The 15,715-nt window shown below is 38.3% G+C and overlaps 1 long non-coding RNA gene across 10 annotated transcripts in view; it reads right to left on the bottom strand.

Annotated features, from left to right (window-relative positions):
• The window catches only part of LOC112676176 (uncharacterized), an 82,764-nt gene that overhangs the window by 43,610 nt on the left and 23,439 nt on the right, over positions 1 to 15,715 (bottom strand). For 6 of the 10 annotated variants that reach the window (XR_007407492.1, XR_007407487.1, XR_007407494.1 and 3 more), the window contains exons 4-5: positions 12,920 to 13,050; positions 6,484 to 6,591 (exon numbers count right to left, since the gene is read on the bottom strand). This is a non-coding gene — a long non-coding RNA (uncharacterized LOC112676176). The remainder of the gene's footprint in view (positions 1 to 6,483; positions 6,592 to 12,919; positions 13,051 to 15,715) is intronic. The other 4 variants (XR_007407489.1, XR_007407491.1, XR_007407488.1 and 1 more) reach the window with 3 other exon arrangements.

The following is a 15,715-nucleotide window of genomic DNA, read 5'->3' as shown; positions in this document are numbered from 1 at the left end:
AATTGAATATAAGTGATGCAATTAGTGTGATAGAGTAATTACAAAAATGGCTCCAGTTTTCCCTCTTCTTACAACATGTCTATACAGCTCCTCTCATCATGATGTTGCATTTATTTGTCCCACCTCTTGAACTGAACTGTCCTGCATCTTGCTTTGGCCTCTAGAATGTGGTTGACATAATGGGGTGCCATACTTAGCAGAGCTCTCAAGAGGCATTATACACACACATTCCTGTTCCTTTGTCCTGAGAATAATTCTGAGCTAGCCTACTGAAGAATAAGAGATCATGTGAATGAGAGCCAAATTATTCCAGCTAGGGTCATCCTAACCCACCAGTTTATCACAGATGCATAAGCAAGCCCAAGAATAGCTGAGCCTGGCACAGACCAGCACAATCTACATAGCTAATCTGTAGGCTTATGGCAAATAATAAATGGTTGTTTCAAGCCAACAGGTTTGAGGTAGTTTCTTGTGCAGCAATAGAAAACTGACATAATTGGTGTCAGACAATATTTCTATAGCAAAACAATGCAAATAGTATGATAATCTCTAAATATTAATGGTCCTTAAATTTACATACATTTGATATTTTTTAAAGATTTATTTATTTATTTGAGAGAGAGAGAGGAAAGGGTGGAGTGGGGCAGAGGAAGAGATAATCTTAAGTAGACTCCCCACTGAATGGGGAGCACACTGTGGGGCTCGATTCCAGGACCCCGAGATCATGACTTGAGCCAAAACCAAGAGTCAGACCCTCAGCCAACTGAGCCACCCAAAGTGCCCCAGCATACATTTAATATTTTTTAATGTACTGTCACAGACTTGGCTTGATAAAGAAGACAAATGTGATTATCCCAATTTTAAAGATAAGTAATTGAGACAGGAAAATTAAATCATACAGCCAGCTATTACTGAGGTGAGGAGGGGTATAAGGATAGATTGAAATGCAGAATCCAGTTCTCCTCTCTCTAAATCCACATCAATTTCCAATAATCCTTATGATCTTAACTGGCTTCACTGTGAATTTGACTTAAGAATTAAAAAATACCAGCATCGAGGTGCTCCAGCTAATATGGCAAGTTCTATTTTTACCATTAGGAAACTAGAGTATCACTACCTCTAATAAATCCACTAAAACAAAAAGTGAGAAGATCCCTAAAATCTACAAGAAACATAATATTAATTGTTGTTTTTGTTGTTACTGTTGTTTTGGTTGTTGAATGCCTTAGGCTTAAATGATGCTTACCCTTTATGGAGATAAAAAGGGTGCAGGAAGAAAATTCCCCTTTCTAACTTTGGTGTCAACCTTCGGACTACTTAATAAACCAATTAAATGAAAGATTCAGAAAGTACCAATCTTTACCCTGAGATAACCACTGAGCAATCAATGATAATTAAAAAAATCAATTGGTCTTCTGTAGTAATTAAATTTGTCCACTTAGATATAATTGATATTGTTCACAACTAATTATCCAAGTAAAGGCTCTGAGGGACTTTTAGAGACTAAAGGATTGAGCCAAAGATTCGTCCTAATTTGAAATTGGACTGACTGCATGTTTTCTCAAAAACTGATTAAGTCTTCCCTAGAAACATAATATTGAACTAACTCAAATACAGTCAGGAAATCAGTATTTCATTAGAGGCAGTTTAGCATACTATCTAGTCGTCTCTATGTGACCATGGGCTAATCACTTAGTCCCTGTGTTTCAGCTCTTTCATCCATAAAATGGAAATAATACCAGTGTCTACCTCATGGAGTTGTTATAAGAATAAATTAGTAGTGAAGTGTTTAGAACAGCAAGATGTGTGTTGATACTAATATTAATCATCCCTTAGGACTCTTTAGAAAGAATGTAAGATAGTCACCAATCACAAGTTTGTTCCATTGTTTTAGTTTCACTTGTGTCTAATTCCTGTGAACAGTTTACATTCAAGGATTACTACTGCCCTTTCCCACATCTGAGATTCGGTTGTTCTTCTTGGGATAAAAGATGGCTAAAATGGGGGAAAGGGAAGTTCACATTTGCTGTGTGGCATATCTGATTACAGTTATTAAGCCAATCCTCTCTTCTGTTTCATAAGCAATTCATTTCTCAGCACCAGAGGGGAGGAATAATAATAAAACACAGAATAATCTTATCACTGATGCTTAGCACTTGTATAATCACTTAAAAAAGTGGCAGAGCAATTTACTACAGCCCTCAAGCGGCCTAAATGACATGTTAGCAAGTTATATAGATATGCTATTATCTATTTATTCTGATATTCAATGCAAAAATGTCAAGGAGATCCCTACTTAAGTATACTAAATTACCGACTCCTGGGGCTAGAAAGTACTTGGAGAAGCTATTAGCTATTGAACCTATCTCCTGATAAGAATCTATGGCCTATATAGATAGGAACCTTCCCAAAGTCTAGAGAAGGCTATTAAACTATCTTCTACATTAAGATCCTCACTCTTTCAGGAAATTCTTTTCAAGGTATTCTGGCTTCAGCTGAAGTACATGTGCATTTGTTCTATCATTTGACAGAATTAAAACAGTTGGTCAGCCTTCTGACCCATGCAGCATTTCCTTGAATTCTCTCCTTTGTCCCAGACCTGTATTTCCCAGTACCAATATGACAGCTTCATCTGAATGACATCCACTTATCCTATAAGGATTACTATCTTATATCCTATAAGGTCACTGTCTTCTAATATGAGATTAAATTAAGAATATTTTATGCACTATGATTCTGAAAATGCAGGAATTATCACTTGAGCTTTGCAGTCCAGCTATTCCTTCTCCTACCTTCCAAAATACCCATCAGTCAAATAAGCATTAAGAAAAAAAATGTCCCTGAGGTCAGATACTTCTCTATTGTTAAGCAACCTGGACAAGAATCAGAACTTGATGGGGCGCCTAGGTGGCTCAGTCAGTTAAGTGTCTGCCTTCAGCTTGGGTCATGATCCCAGGGTCCTGGGATGGAGCCACCTGGCTAACTCCCAGCTGAGCTGGGGAGTCTGCTTCTCTCTCTACCCCTCCCCCGCTCATTTTCTCTCTCTCTCTCTCTCTCTCAAATAAGTAAATGAAATTTAAAAAATAAAAAAAGAATCCCACATGAGCCAGAGGACCAGCAACATATCATAAGAGCACACTTCATGGCACATTGTAGGTCCTAAGTAAATGCAAAATTAAATACAAGTAGATGTATGAGTGAAATATAATAAAAAACTATCAGATTTCTTTTTTTTTAGAGAAATGGACGCATTCCTAGAGTTTATTTCTTTTTTATTTTTAAGTGATCTCTGCACCCACCGTGGGGCTCAAACTCATAACCCCAAGGTCAAGAGTTGCACATTCCACCAACCAAGACAGCCAGGTGGACTAAACTGTCAGGTTTCTACATATATTTCTTAATTAAGGAATTGTAGCACTAAACAATTGGAAACAACCTGATGTATTATGTAAGGGAAACCAGATTTTGATTTTTTTTTTTTTTATTTATGATAGTCACAGAGAGAGAGAGAGGCAGAGACACAGGCAGAGGGAGAAGCAGGCTCCATGCACCGGGAGCCCGATGTGGGACTCGATCCCGGGTCTCCAGGATCGCGCCCTGGGCCAAAGGCAGGCGCCAAACCGCTGCGCCACCCAGGGATCCCCCAGATTTTGATTTTTGATGATATTAAGAAGATGGTTTCAAAATGGGAGATTGAGCACATGCTGTGTGGCATATCTGATTACAAGTTCCCAGTGTCATTAAAATTCATATTTATTAGTATATATTGAGCCAGAAAACAAGAAAAGGAGCCAGTATAGACCAAAAAGTTGCAAGAACTATTAGAGGAAAAAGTAGGACAAAGACTAGTAGAGAAAAAAAAAATAGGGAAATCTATAGCCCAAATCATCAAAAGGTAAGAAAAGTCCTTCCTTAGGCTCAATTTGGGAATCAAGGTTAAGTAAACATTGAGTCACTAATCAAAGCCATTAATTTTAAAACTTCATTTGGAATAATAGGGCAGGTTGCATTTTTCTCCACTTCTATGCAAACAGAATATATAAAGCTGACATCTGGTTTTTGTTCAAAAAGAAAACACCGAAACTTTCAAGAAATCACTCTAGCTTTCAAAAGTAGAAAAGGGGCAAGGGCAGGGGGCTTGCATTAGGCACTTTGGTTCAATTGTGCATGCCTAGCAAGTCAACATGCTAATGTATACATTGTATATTCAAAAAACACCATAAAACTCTGCCCATAGAAGGAGATCTTAGTATCATAAAGAGCTAAAGGCAACTTCAGGACAACTCAAGGGGGCTTCTGAGAAGGTCTTTGGCTTGAATCAGTCTCAAACTGGCTTATGTATGGAGCTATCAGGCAAGACACCTAACTTCTCCTTGACTAAAACTGTTGGTTTTGCAAAATGACACACATTCCTTCCCTGCTTTCATTTTGTCTTTTCCCTTCCTCTCTTCTGATAGCTTTAAGCCTTCTTAATTTCCCACTGCTTCCTAACACAAAGATTTCCAAAGGAAAAGAGATACTAACATAAAATCAAAGTTTAGTAAATTCTTGTAATCTTAAATTCAAGCTAGAAATACCACTGAAGAGTTCATGATACATTTCTCTTTTTAGGAAATTATGTATTTCCAGCTATCTCTGCTGTAAAAGCTAAGCAATAGCCAACCCAGGAGCAGTGAGCACCACTCCTAAACTTGCTGTGGCCTCTAAACATGATTTCTCCCTGGTAATTTACAGGTTTGGGACAGGAACTGTAGCAGTTGAGTCTGAACATTCTGTCATCAAGAAAGTAAAGAAGCTATCAAAAACTGTTGGTGAGTGTGGAGGGGTCATGTCAAAGGGTTCATAGGCCAACCTGAGGAAGTTTCTCCTGGCAAAAGATGGAAATCACTAAAAATGACTACTGCCATGGATTGCAAACACATCAAATATGTTAAAATCCACGAGTTTATGATATTTTTTAAAAATCACAATTCTTAAATCTGGTAAGTACAAAGAATTAAGCATTTATCTATTTATTCTTTTTTTTTTTTCTTAGAATCAAGCATTTAACCTGCCTTTTTTGTATTGAGTACTTCAGAGCACTGCCCTGATTCCCCTTCAAGACTGAGACACTAATTTAGCTGTCTGGAGCCTCAACTGCTAAAGGTTCCCAGCAGAGCCTTCCTCAGGAATTGCCTTTGGATGAAGGTTGTTGTTTTACCAGAGAATACATTCTCAATCCAGAGGCAGCCCACAAACAACGATTTGTCAACGCAAGGGTAGGCACAGTCTCAATTCTGAAGAGTTTTCCCAGCTTCAAAGCTTTCTGTGGGATTGGCTGAGTCTTCCTTTTCAACTCCTTCACTGTTCAACCACTCCTTCACCCAGTCCCTGCTTTCCTCTCTCTCTTACAGGTGTTGTTCCCTAGAACTCTCTTCTATAAGTCCGATAGGCAACCTCCACCTCAAAGTCTGTTTCCTAGGGGACTGATCTATGACATGTACTTACATATATATGGGTACGTATATATCTTAATGTAACAAAACAATCGATGAGGGAAAGTTTTCTCAATAATAAATAGAAAAAGAATGATGTAGTAAAACAAACACCATTTTGCAGATTTCTAGTTAAATAATGGATTTAGGCAATGATCATCAATGGTCTCTGATATCACAAAAATTAGATATTATATACCTCATAATACACACACCATTTACCAGTACTCTTGAAAAAAATTTAACCTGAATTAGACTACATCTGCACATCCAACTACCAGTTTATAAAAAATACAGAGACAGAGGGTCATGTTAAATAATACTATGGGGATATAGTTTTAAAAATCTGGAATGTAGAAGATTCAACTGGATAACCAAGTTTCTTCAATAAATAGGAAGAAACCTACCTATAAATTACAACAAAGGGATTTTGGTTTCTGGTCTCTGATTCAAAAAATTACACACATATAAAGATTATAAAACAATGAGAGAGGGCAGCCCAGGTGGCTCAGCAGTTTAGCACTGCCTTCAGCCCAGGGTGTGATCCTGGAGATCTGGGATCAAGTCCCACGTCAGGCTGCCTGCATGAAGCCTGCTTCTCCCTCTGCCTGTGTCTGTTCCTCTCTCTGTGTGTGTGAATAAATAAATAAAATTTAAAAAAAGAAACAATCAGAGAAATCTGAACCCTCATTTGATATTTGATAATATTAAAGAAATACTATTCACTGTTTTAGGTATGATTATTTTTATAGATATATTTTTAATTTTTTTCTCTTTTTACATATATATACTGAAATATTTATCATTGAAATGATTCAAGGCCTGGGATTTGGTCTAAAATAACTGAAGTGGTGGTGGGGAGGCAGATGGTAGTATAGTTAAAACAATGCTGGCCAGAGGTGGTAACTATAGGAGGTGGCTAATGTGATACAAGGAAGTTCATAAAAATACTTTTCTTTTTGTATACACCCGAAACTTTTCAATAAAAAGTAAAATAACATAGGGGTACCTGGGTGTCTTTGTTGGTTGTGTCTAACTCTTGATCTCAGTGTGCATCTTGATCTCAGGATTGTGAGTTAAAGCTCCACATTGGGCTGCACACTGGGCACAGAGCCTACTTTAAAAAATAAAATAAAATAAAATAAAATAAAATAAAATAAAATAAAATAAAATAAAATAAAATACCACTTAGTGCTAAGCAGAATGAATGAAATGCAGTACCCAAGATTTTCCACGTGTAAAGTTGTGGTTTATTGCCTTCAAAGAAAACATAGTAATAGATGGTACTGAACTATAATACAATAAAATGACCATAATGATCAAAATCCTATTGACTTAAGGTTAAAACACAGAAGAGCCCCCCCCCCTCAAATGCCATGAAATAATTGACCAGATAAATTAAATCTTAATCTCCTATATGAAAATATGAATAAAAATGAAGGGCTATTTTGAATTTATTTATTTATTTATTTATTTATTTATTTATTTATTTTGAGAGAGAGAGTACACACTGGTTAGGGAGGGGAATGCAGAGAGAGAGAGAGGGAGAGAGAGAGGGAGAGGGAGAGAGAGAGAGAGAAAGAGAGAGAATCCTAGGCAGGCTCCACCCTGAAATCATGATCTGAACTGAAATCAAGAGGTTTAACTGACTGAGCTACCCAGGTGCCCCAGGGCTATTTTGAAGAGAAATGTAATTTTAAAAGACTAAATGATAACATTCAACTCATATAAACAATAATACTAGAGAATTAACATTTTTAAAAAAACATTTTATTTTTTACTATGGAATAATTAGAACAGAACTAAGCGAGGGAAAAGGAGATGCCTTCCATTAAAGTTTGCCTGACAAAATATAAGATACCAAGTTAAATTTGGATTTCAGATATAAATAACAAATAATTTCCTAATGTATGTCCCAAATATTTTTATTTGCTATATCTGGCAACTCTACTTCAAATTCTTTATTTTTTTCCAGTTTTATTGAGATGTAATTGATATACAACTTTGAGTGAGTTTAAGGTGTACAGTGTGATGATTTGATATATGTATATATTATGAAATGCTTTCACTTGTTTTTTTCAGTTGATTTTTTTCTTCCACCATTTGATTACCTGTCCTAAAATGTTATCCATATGGTGCTTCATTAAGGAAACTATTATTTAAAATCTCTCATGTTAAGAATCCAAAGGAGATTTCTAGCACTGTCACCTTGGAGATGGCAGCTCTGGTACAGGTATTTAATTTTGAGATCTCAAAATACCAGCAGAAAAATTATCCCCTAGAGAATCAGGAATCTGGAAAGTGTTTTTGACAGATCCACCACACTTAACACCAGCAAATGCTGCTACCTTGTTCTTTCTCCTCCTCCCCTTCCTCTTGAAATAACACACAAACTGTATTAATCAACCAGATAATGGCGGTGGTGAGTGAGGGTTGATGAGAGCTCCATTGTACTGACTGTGCTGACTTAACCAGACATATGGCTTGAGGTGGGAAAAATAGGAACCAGAATGTGGCCTCTAAGTCCCAAACACAGCCCTTTGGAGATGACCCCATTTCTCCTACATCTCCACGACTGTGCACTCATATTTATATTTTTAAAGTACTTTCCTACACTTCCCTTTCCTACTCAGAAAAGCTCTGAGAGATAAAGACACTAAGCAACTAGTCAAAAGTCACACACCTCATGCTCCTGATTCTCATCTCGGGATTCTTGGCATCATAATCTGTATAAAGTTGAGCTCTAGTAGAGTTAGGAATTCTGTCCCTAACTGATCACAGTTCCAGTCCCAACCTTTGATCCTTCTAGGTGACGGGCTCACTAAGTACAGAGTTTCACATTCTCAGCTCAGCTCATTCAATCCCCAATACAGACTGGACAAACATTGAATTCACCATAAGGAAACAATGAGGGACAAGCGAGAAAAAGTCCCTGCTTTCCTTGAGCTCACAGTGTAGGGGGAAATAGGCAATTAGATATGTAGTAACAATAAAATGTGATGAGTGCTAGCACAGGGTTGTCAGAACATACATTAAGAGTCTCTAACCTCGGGCTAGATGGTACTGGGGGGGGAGGGGGGCTCAGCTGTTTAGCGCCGCCTTCAGCCCAGGGCATGATCCTGGAGATCCGGGATCAGGTCCCACGTCAAGTGTCCTGCGTGGAGCCTGCTCCTCCCTCTGCCTGTGTCTCTGCCTCTGTGTGTGTGTGTCTCATGAATAAAAAGAAAAAAAAAAAGTGTCTCTAACCTTTATGTTGGGGAAGCCTCCCAAGAAAGGAATGCTTAAACTAAGACCTGCAAGACTAATAATAATATAGGTGAAGGGAAAGAAGATAAGAGAGAGCAGAAGAGTGTTCCAAGCAATGGGATTAGATGTGCAAAGATAGGGAGGAGAGAAAAGGTGATGTGGGCATGGTGTCTGAGGCAAGGAAGACCAAAGTATGGGGATGCATGAATCAGGTCAATGATTTGTTCCTCTTCAAGCCTGTATATTTAATATATTTGGTAAATATTTTACTTAGAGAAGAAGTTGATTAGCCTGGGGAAAAATTAGCAGAGAGGACACTGGTGGCCCCTCAGCTATTCCTCTGTAGTCCTACAGAGGGACACTCTTTGGCCCCAAAAGTGCAATCTCTCTCAGCCTAATAAAAGGTCTATACCTAGCAGGACCTGCCCTCCTTAGAACCAGTTTAATGACTGTCTTTTTACTGAACTAAACTCTGGAAGGTGGCAGTGGGGTGGTGGTGCTTATGCCCTCTTCCATTCACTACCGCAAGAATCTTCAACCATAAATCTTCAATCAGTTCAGTCCTTGCTGATGAGTTCTAGTAAAAACCATTTCCTCTATCTTGGTACATTCACGTTTTACTTTAGCATCCTTTCCAACTGACCAGCTTTCTGACGGTGTGAGAGAGACAAATGAATCTGAAGAATCTACAAGGACCATGAATAGGGAGTTTCATGCAGAATGTGAAGTCAAAGGTTCCTCCCCCAGGAAATCTCACTCACAAGGCTGGGTCTTCAGGCCTGTGCACAAGAACACAGCCTGCCTCCTTGCTGACTTAGGAGTAGCACTGTCAGATGAAGCAGGGATCCTTGCCCTGACAACAAATCAACAAGGCTTTTAAGAATATAGATGCCTTGGGACTCCTGGGTGGCTCAGTGGTTGAGCGTCTGCCTATGGCTCAAGGTGTGATCCTGGGGTCTGGGGATCAAGTCTCACATCGGATTCCCCGCATGGAGCGTGCTTCTCCCTCTGCCTGTGTCTCTGCACCTCTCCCTCTCCCTCTCTCTCTCTCTTCCTCATGAATAAATAAATAAAATCTTAAAAAAAAAGTATATAGATGCCTTGGTCCCATTGCTAACCTACTAAATCAGAATTTCCAGGGACAGAATTTAGGAGTTTGCATTTTCAACATTCTTCTTGAGTGAATCTGAGGTAAACAGTAAAACCTAAATTTCTGGTTCTAGCATTTATTAGTTATGTGGTCTTAGATAAGAATTCCTTTTTTTTTTTTTCCTCCCTGAGCTTCAGTTTCTCCAATTTTAAGAAAAAGGGGGGGAAAGAGGAGGAGAAGGTGGGAGAGGAAGAGGAGGAAAAGAAATAATATGACTTACCTCATATTATTAGAGGACTAAATGAGTGCACGACTAGCAAGTATTTGCCACAGTAGTTCATAAATGGAAGTAGTTACCTCGTTTAGCCTACCTTAACCTACCAGGATGCTAAACTCATTCTATTAAAAGCCCCATATGCAGCCCTACTCACTGCCTATTTTTATTTCCCAAGAACCTATTTTAACCCTCCTCTAACTTACTGCAACTTCCATGGGGAATGACAAGAGAGAGTGGTCACTGCCTACTGAGAAAAGGGGCTGAAATTGAAGCTACAGAAAAAGAAGTCAGTCTACACAGTTCCACCCCTACCTGAGGGCCCCACCTCTTGCACAAACTTTCCCAAAAAAGCTAACCATCCCTCCTGATGACTGGATAAAATTGCTGTATACTGAGCAAGGTTGACTTTACTTTTTTTTTAGACATCAGAGTCAGCCCCCACAGATGCTTCTGAGGTGGTAATGGCACATATCCTATGCTCTTCTAATGACTGGAATTGACTTCTAATTATTTACAGGCATATGTATTTATTATTAAGAAAAAAGCAGGGTTGCCCAAGTGGCTCAGTGGTTGAGTATCTTCCTTTGGCTCAGGTGTGATCCTGGAGTCCTGGGATCGAGTCTCACATCAGGCTCCCTGCATGGAGCCTGCTTCTTCTCCCTCTGCCTGTGTCTCTGCCTCTCTCTCTCTCTCTCTCTCTCTCTGTGTGTGTGTGTCTCTCTCATGAATAAATAAATAAAATCTTAAAAAAAGAAAAAAGTTGCACATGGACACATACATCATTTTTTTAACATAAATACTTTAATACTTTAACATAAATACTTTAACATAAATACTTATTTAGCACATGCTCATCAGGATTCAGCTTTAAACTTACTTTATTTCCATTTTCCTTACAACATCATTATGAATTAGGCTAGAGTGCATCACTTCTATTAAAAACATCTTTTCTTGATGATTAAATTAATATACTGTACAAGCCAAGAAACAGACTCTTAATTATAGAGAACAAACTGATGTTACCAAAGGGGAGGTTGGGGGGGATGGGTGAAATAGGTGATAGAGATTATGGAGGGCATTCGTGATGTGTACTGGGTGTTGTATGGAAGTGTTAAATCACTATATTGTACACCTGGAACTAATATTATGCTGTATGTTAACTAACTAGAATTAAAATAAAAACTTTAAAAAATGAGAATACTGTATGTCCATTGGACACAATTTGGAAAATAATAAAAATACTATATAAAGAAGAAAATTAAAACCATCTCTGTCACCTAGAGATAATAAAATTAACATGTTGATGTATTTGCTTCAAGTATTTTATAAGATTTTATTTATTTATTTTAGAGATAGAGAGTGAGGGGGTGGGGAGAGGGAGAGGGAGAGAATCGCAAGCAGAATCCTCACTGAGTATGGAGCCCAACACGGGGTTTAATTTCATGACCCTGAGATCATGATCCAAGCTGAAATCAAGAGTTGGATGTTTAACCCATTGAGCCACCCAGGCACCTCCTCAAGCATTCTATGATCATATATTTCATAAAATTGGAATAACTCAATATATATAGTTTCTGAATCATGTTTTTTCCATTAACCTTATAACATTTTAGTATATTGTTAAAATTTTTCAAAACTGTAAGTTTTGTTTTTTTAATTTATTTTTTTTATAAAACTGTAATTTTTAATGTGGATAATACTGTAGTTTAGAAATATTCCATAATCTATTTCCCTGTTACTGGACACTTGCGTTTCCTCCCTCTATTTTTGCTGTCATTAAATATCAAGAGTTAGCCTTGCTATTTTCAGTTTACCTTTTAGAAAACACTGCAGAGGTTAAATGGCTTGCTGCAGGACTAGGACTGGAACACAAACTCTGTCCTCCAGCCTAATTCTCTTTTTCACAGACCAAACTTCAATTTGTTTTAAAACTATTAATCATACTTATACCATACTTGCCACTTCAATACATTTTATTTCCTGGCCTTCATATTTAAAATAAATATGAAGCCTACAGACAGGATAGGAGTGTATAAATCAAGTCATATATAGTCCCAAAGTGGGAGTTAATGGGAGTGAGGGGATCATTCAGAATCCCTACAGCCCCCTTTCTTTGTTTCTACCTTTTTTCATTGCACCAACTTCCCCAAATGAATCACCTAATAGTGATTATATCACTTTCCTTTGATTCATAAGAAGAGAGTTTCTCTGATGCTCAGCATCACTACCAAGACATCAGCCCTTACATTATAGTGGTTCCTCTTCTTCTTCACCTGATTTCCCAGCTTGCACACTCACTCTCTTGTTCTCTCTTTCTCTCTCTCTCTCAAAGCCTGACTGGTGTCTGATTTTCTATAGAAATCGGTGGTATAGGGATCCCTGGGTGGCGCAGCGGTTTGGCGCCTGCCTTTGGCCCAGGGCGCGATCCTGGATACCCGGGATCGAATCCCGCGTCGGGCTCCCGGTGCATGGAGCCTGCTTCTCCCTCTGCCTGCGTCTCTGCCTCTCTCTCTCTCTCTCTGTGACTATCATAAATAAATAAAAATTATTAAAAAAAATCGGTGGTATATGCTGTTTTGCTGTCACATCATTAAAAATACACTTAGAGTATAAGACCTACCCTATGTCTTTTTTTCTTCTGTGCTGCTTAGAGTTATACTTCTAGGGGCTTCAGCACCTGGTCATGTAAAAACCCAGTCCTGAGAACCTGGAAGCCCAGGTGAGTTCCGTTACTACTTGCAGTCTGACCTTGGGCAAGTTACTTATCTCTGTGATCTCTATTCTATCTTCATGAAACTATCTTGAAATTCCTTCCAGTTTGACATGCCATACCTTTGAATAGTGTTGTTCTTTTAGATGCTTTTTCAGAACATCTCTTGAAACTTCCCTGTTTAAGAAATAACTTCAAAGAGTGGCTTCCTTCTGGACATTAGACGCTTTTGCTTCCATTTCTTGTATAGGTCCTACACAAGAGACAATGTCTATAGAAGGGTTCTATGCCAGTGTTCTTGTCAGCAGTACTGTTTTTGATTCAATCAACCAAGACTTCTTTCCTGGGTCCAATACTTTAGGTTCTATTCTGGCCCTCCCTTATCTTTCTCTTTCCCATAAGGTGACAGGTCTGTCACCTCCTGAAACATGTTCTCCTTCTTCTAGACCAAGCTCTCTTTACCCAGAAAACCTAGAATTCCCCGCTTGTGAAGTCTGAGTCTCCTTCAGGTGCTTGCTTGGGCTTCTGATCCTCTCTATCCTCTTAAGAGCAGACTGCGTTACTTGTACAATTTGTGTTTGGACTTGTGGAGAGAGCTTGGATATGTAGTGAAGCTTGGTGAATTCTACACAATTATACACAAGTTTCTTTGATGAGGTCATTACAGACAGAAGGGTTATGTGATCCATTATGATAGGGAGAGGGTCAGAGATAACCATTTTCATATTCACCTCAGGCTCACAAATGTTAGGGGTAGGCCTGTTTGTGAGATACACTGCCTTGCACAGAGTGGCATAAAAGACTATAAGTGGCTCTTCAAAGACTATAAGTTCTTGGGATGCCTCGGTGGCTCAGCGGTTGAGCATCTGCCTTCGGCTCAGGGTGTGATCCTGGAGTCCCAGGATTGAGTCCCACATTGGGCTTCCTTCAGGGAGCCTGCTTCTTCCTCTACCTATGTCTCTGCCTCTCTGTCTCTGTGTCTCCCATGAATAAATAAATAAAATCCTAAAAAAAAAAAAAATTCTTAAAAAAAAAAGACTATAAGTTCTTTGTGGCCATGTTGGAGAACTCACTAACTGGAATGAGCAGGCAATAGAGAGAGCGTGGGAAGACACAGACCTTTAATCTTTGGCTCTAGCTAGATACAAATTATAGACACAAAAATAATTTATAATTTCTTATCTGGTCTTCATATTCAAACTAGAGTTATGATCTTGTGGACACAAAGTGTGATATTTTATTAACAATAATGACAATAGATTTTTACCCTAACCTGATGTCCATGTTAAGATTATTTCTCTCTACATGTGTTGGTCCATTTTCTCTCAACTCTCTCCCCCACCAAAATAAAAGGTAAAGCAAATCAATCACCTTGGACCTAGTCAACCTTCAATTAACCACCACATCTGAGACTATTGTTATGATAAATGATCAATTAAAAAGCATGGTAATACCAAACCTCATTTAACTATTTCTCACATCACAGTGTTTTCTTAACAATAGGAGTCATGATTTTGTAAATTTGGTTCTATAAATAATATTCCTATGAAAACTCAAAAGGATCAAGATGGAAAAGTATGTGCCCTTTAAAATGATCTTAGTTGGGGATCCCTGGGTGGCGCAGTGGTTTGGTGCCTGCCTTTGGCCCAGGGCGCGATCCTGGAGACCCGGGATCGAATCCCACGTCGGGCTCCTGGTGCATGGAGCCTGCTTCTCCCTCTGCCTATGTCTCTGCCTCTCTCTCTCTCTCTGTGACTATCATAAATAAATTTAAAAAAAATTTAAAATTATCTTAGTTATAGTTTTAATCAATTCAAAAAATTAGCTTTGGAAAAATTCTACCCAGTTTACAAATTAGCTGGATGACATTGAACAAGTTATATCTCCTCTTGGGGGGCTCAATTTCTTTAACTGTAAAATGAGGCGGCTGGATTAAATGATTTCTAAATTTCCTTTAAAAATCTAAGGTTTTATGATTGCTTATGATTTTCTAAGCAGTTATGCCTAGAGTTATTTAGCAGAGAAAATTGCAAAATGTGAAAGTCTTAGGACTTAGTGAAAAAATGAAAAGCCTATTCATCAGGAAATGGGGTCAAGTTAGAGAGCAAAGAGTGTAGTTGCCTAAGCAACTCGAGTTTGAAAAGAAATTATTAGAGTTAAGCACGGCCTGAACAGGCAGAGGAGAAAGAAAAGAAATGAGAGTTCCTGACACTGTCCTGGAAGAGGAATCACATAACTGCTTGACTTTTGGGAATAAGGTAAAGTATTTTTTTTAATAAGGTAAAGTATTAAAAAAAAAAACCAAACACATAAAATACCCAATTATAAGTTGATTGTAGCCTTATCATCTATCGCTTCCTTCCTAGCCTTTTAATCAAAGTCTGAAAGCTTGAATGTCAACTCACCATGGGTACTTCAGTGGCTACCCACAGCATGCAAATTTTCCTTTCCTCTTTCAGTATTTGAAGTCCCACCCAAAGTCCTACAAGTATACTTCTACGCTGAAGCTGGTGTTTAAAGCTGGTATCAGGCCCCCAAATCCTGTGAGTGGTAATATGAGGAAGTAACACCTTCAACTTTGTTGGGATACTAAATCATGACACAGCAGGCAAGAATATGAAATTACTTAGTCAGAGTGTTCAACCCAAAGCTATAAACAAATCCAGAGAATATGGAAGCCACCCAGAAGATGTGGCCTTTTAGTCCTGTATCTTCCCACAAAAGAGAAAGTGAGGAGCTATACTGTCTGTGTTGGAAATCTACCATATTAAAGAAACCAGTTTCACATGCTTTGTAATTGATCAAAATGCAGAAAATTGCAGGTTTAGAGTGGGAAGGAAACAGCAATAAAAAACTTGTAAAATATCAGATCTGGCTAATCAGCTCTTGCATAAATAAAAACTGGATGCATTTCTAAT

Source organism: Canis lupus, chromosome 30, assembly GCF_003254725.2.
Source record: "Canis lupus dingo isolate Sandy chromosome 30, ASM325472v2, whole genome shotgun sequence".
In the NCBI taxonomy this organism is placed as follows: Eukaryota; Metazoa; Chordata; class Mammalia; order Carnivora; family Canidae; genus Canis; species Canis lupus.
Note: the sequence above shows the minus strand (reverse complement) of the source record. Positions and strands in the feature narration are given on the sequence as shown.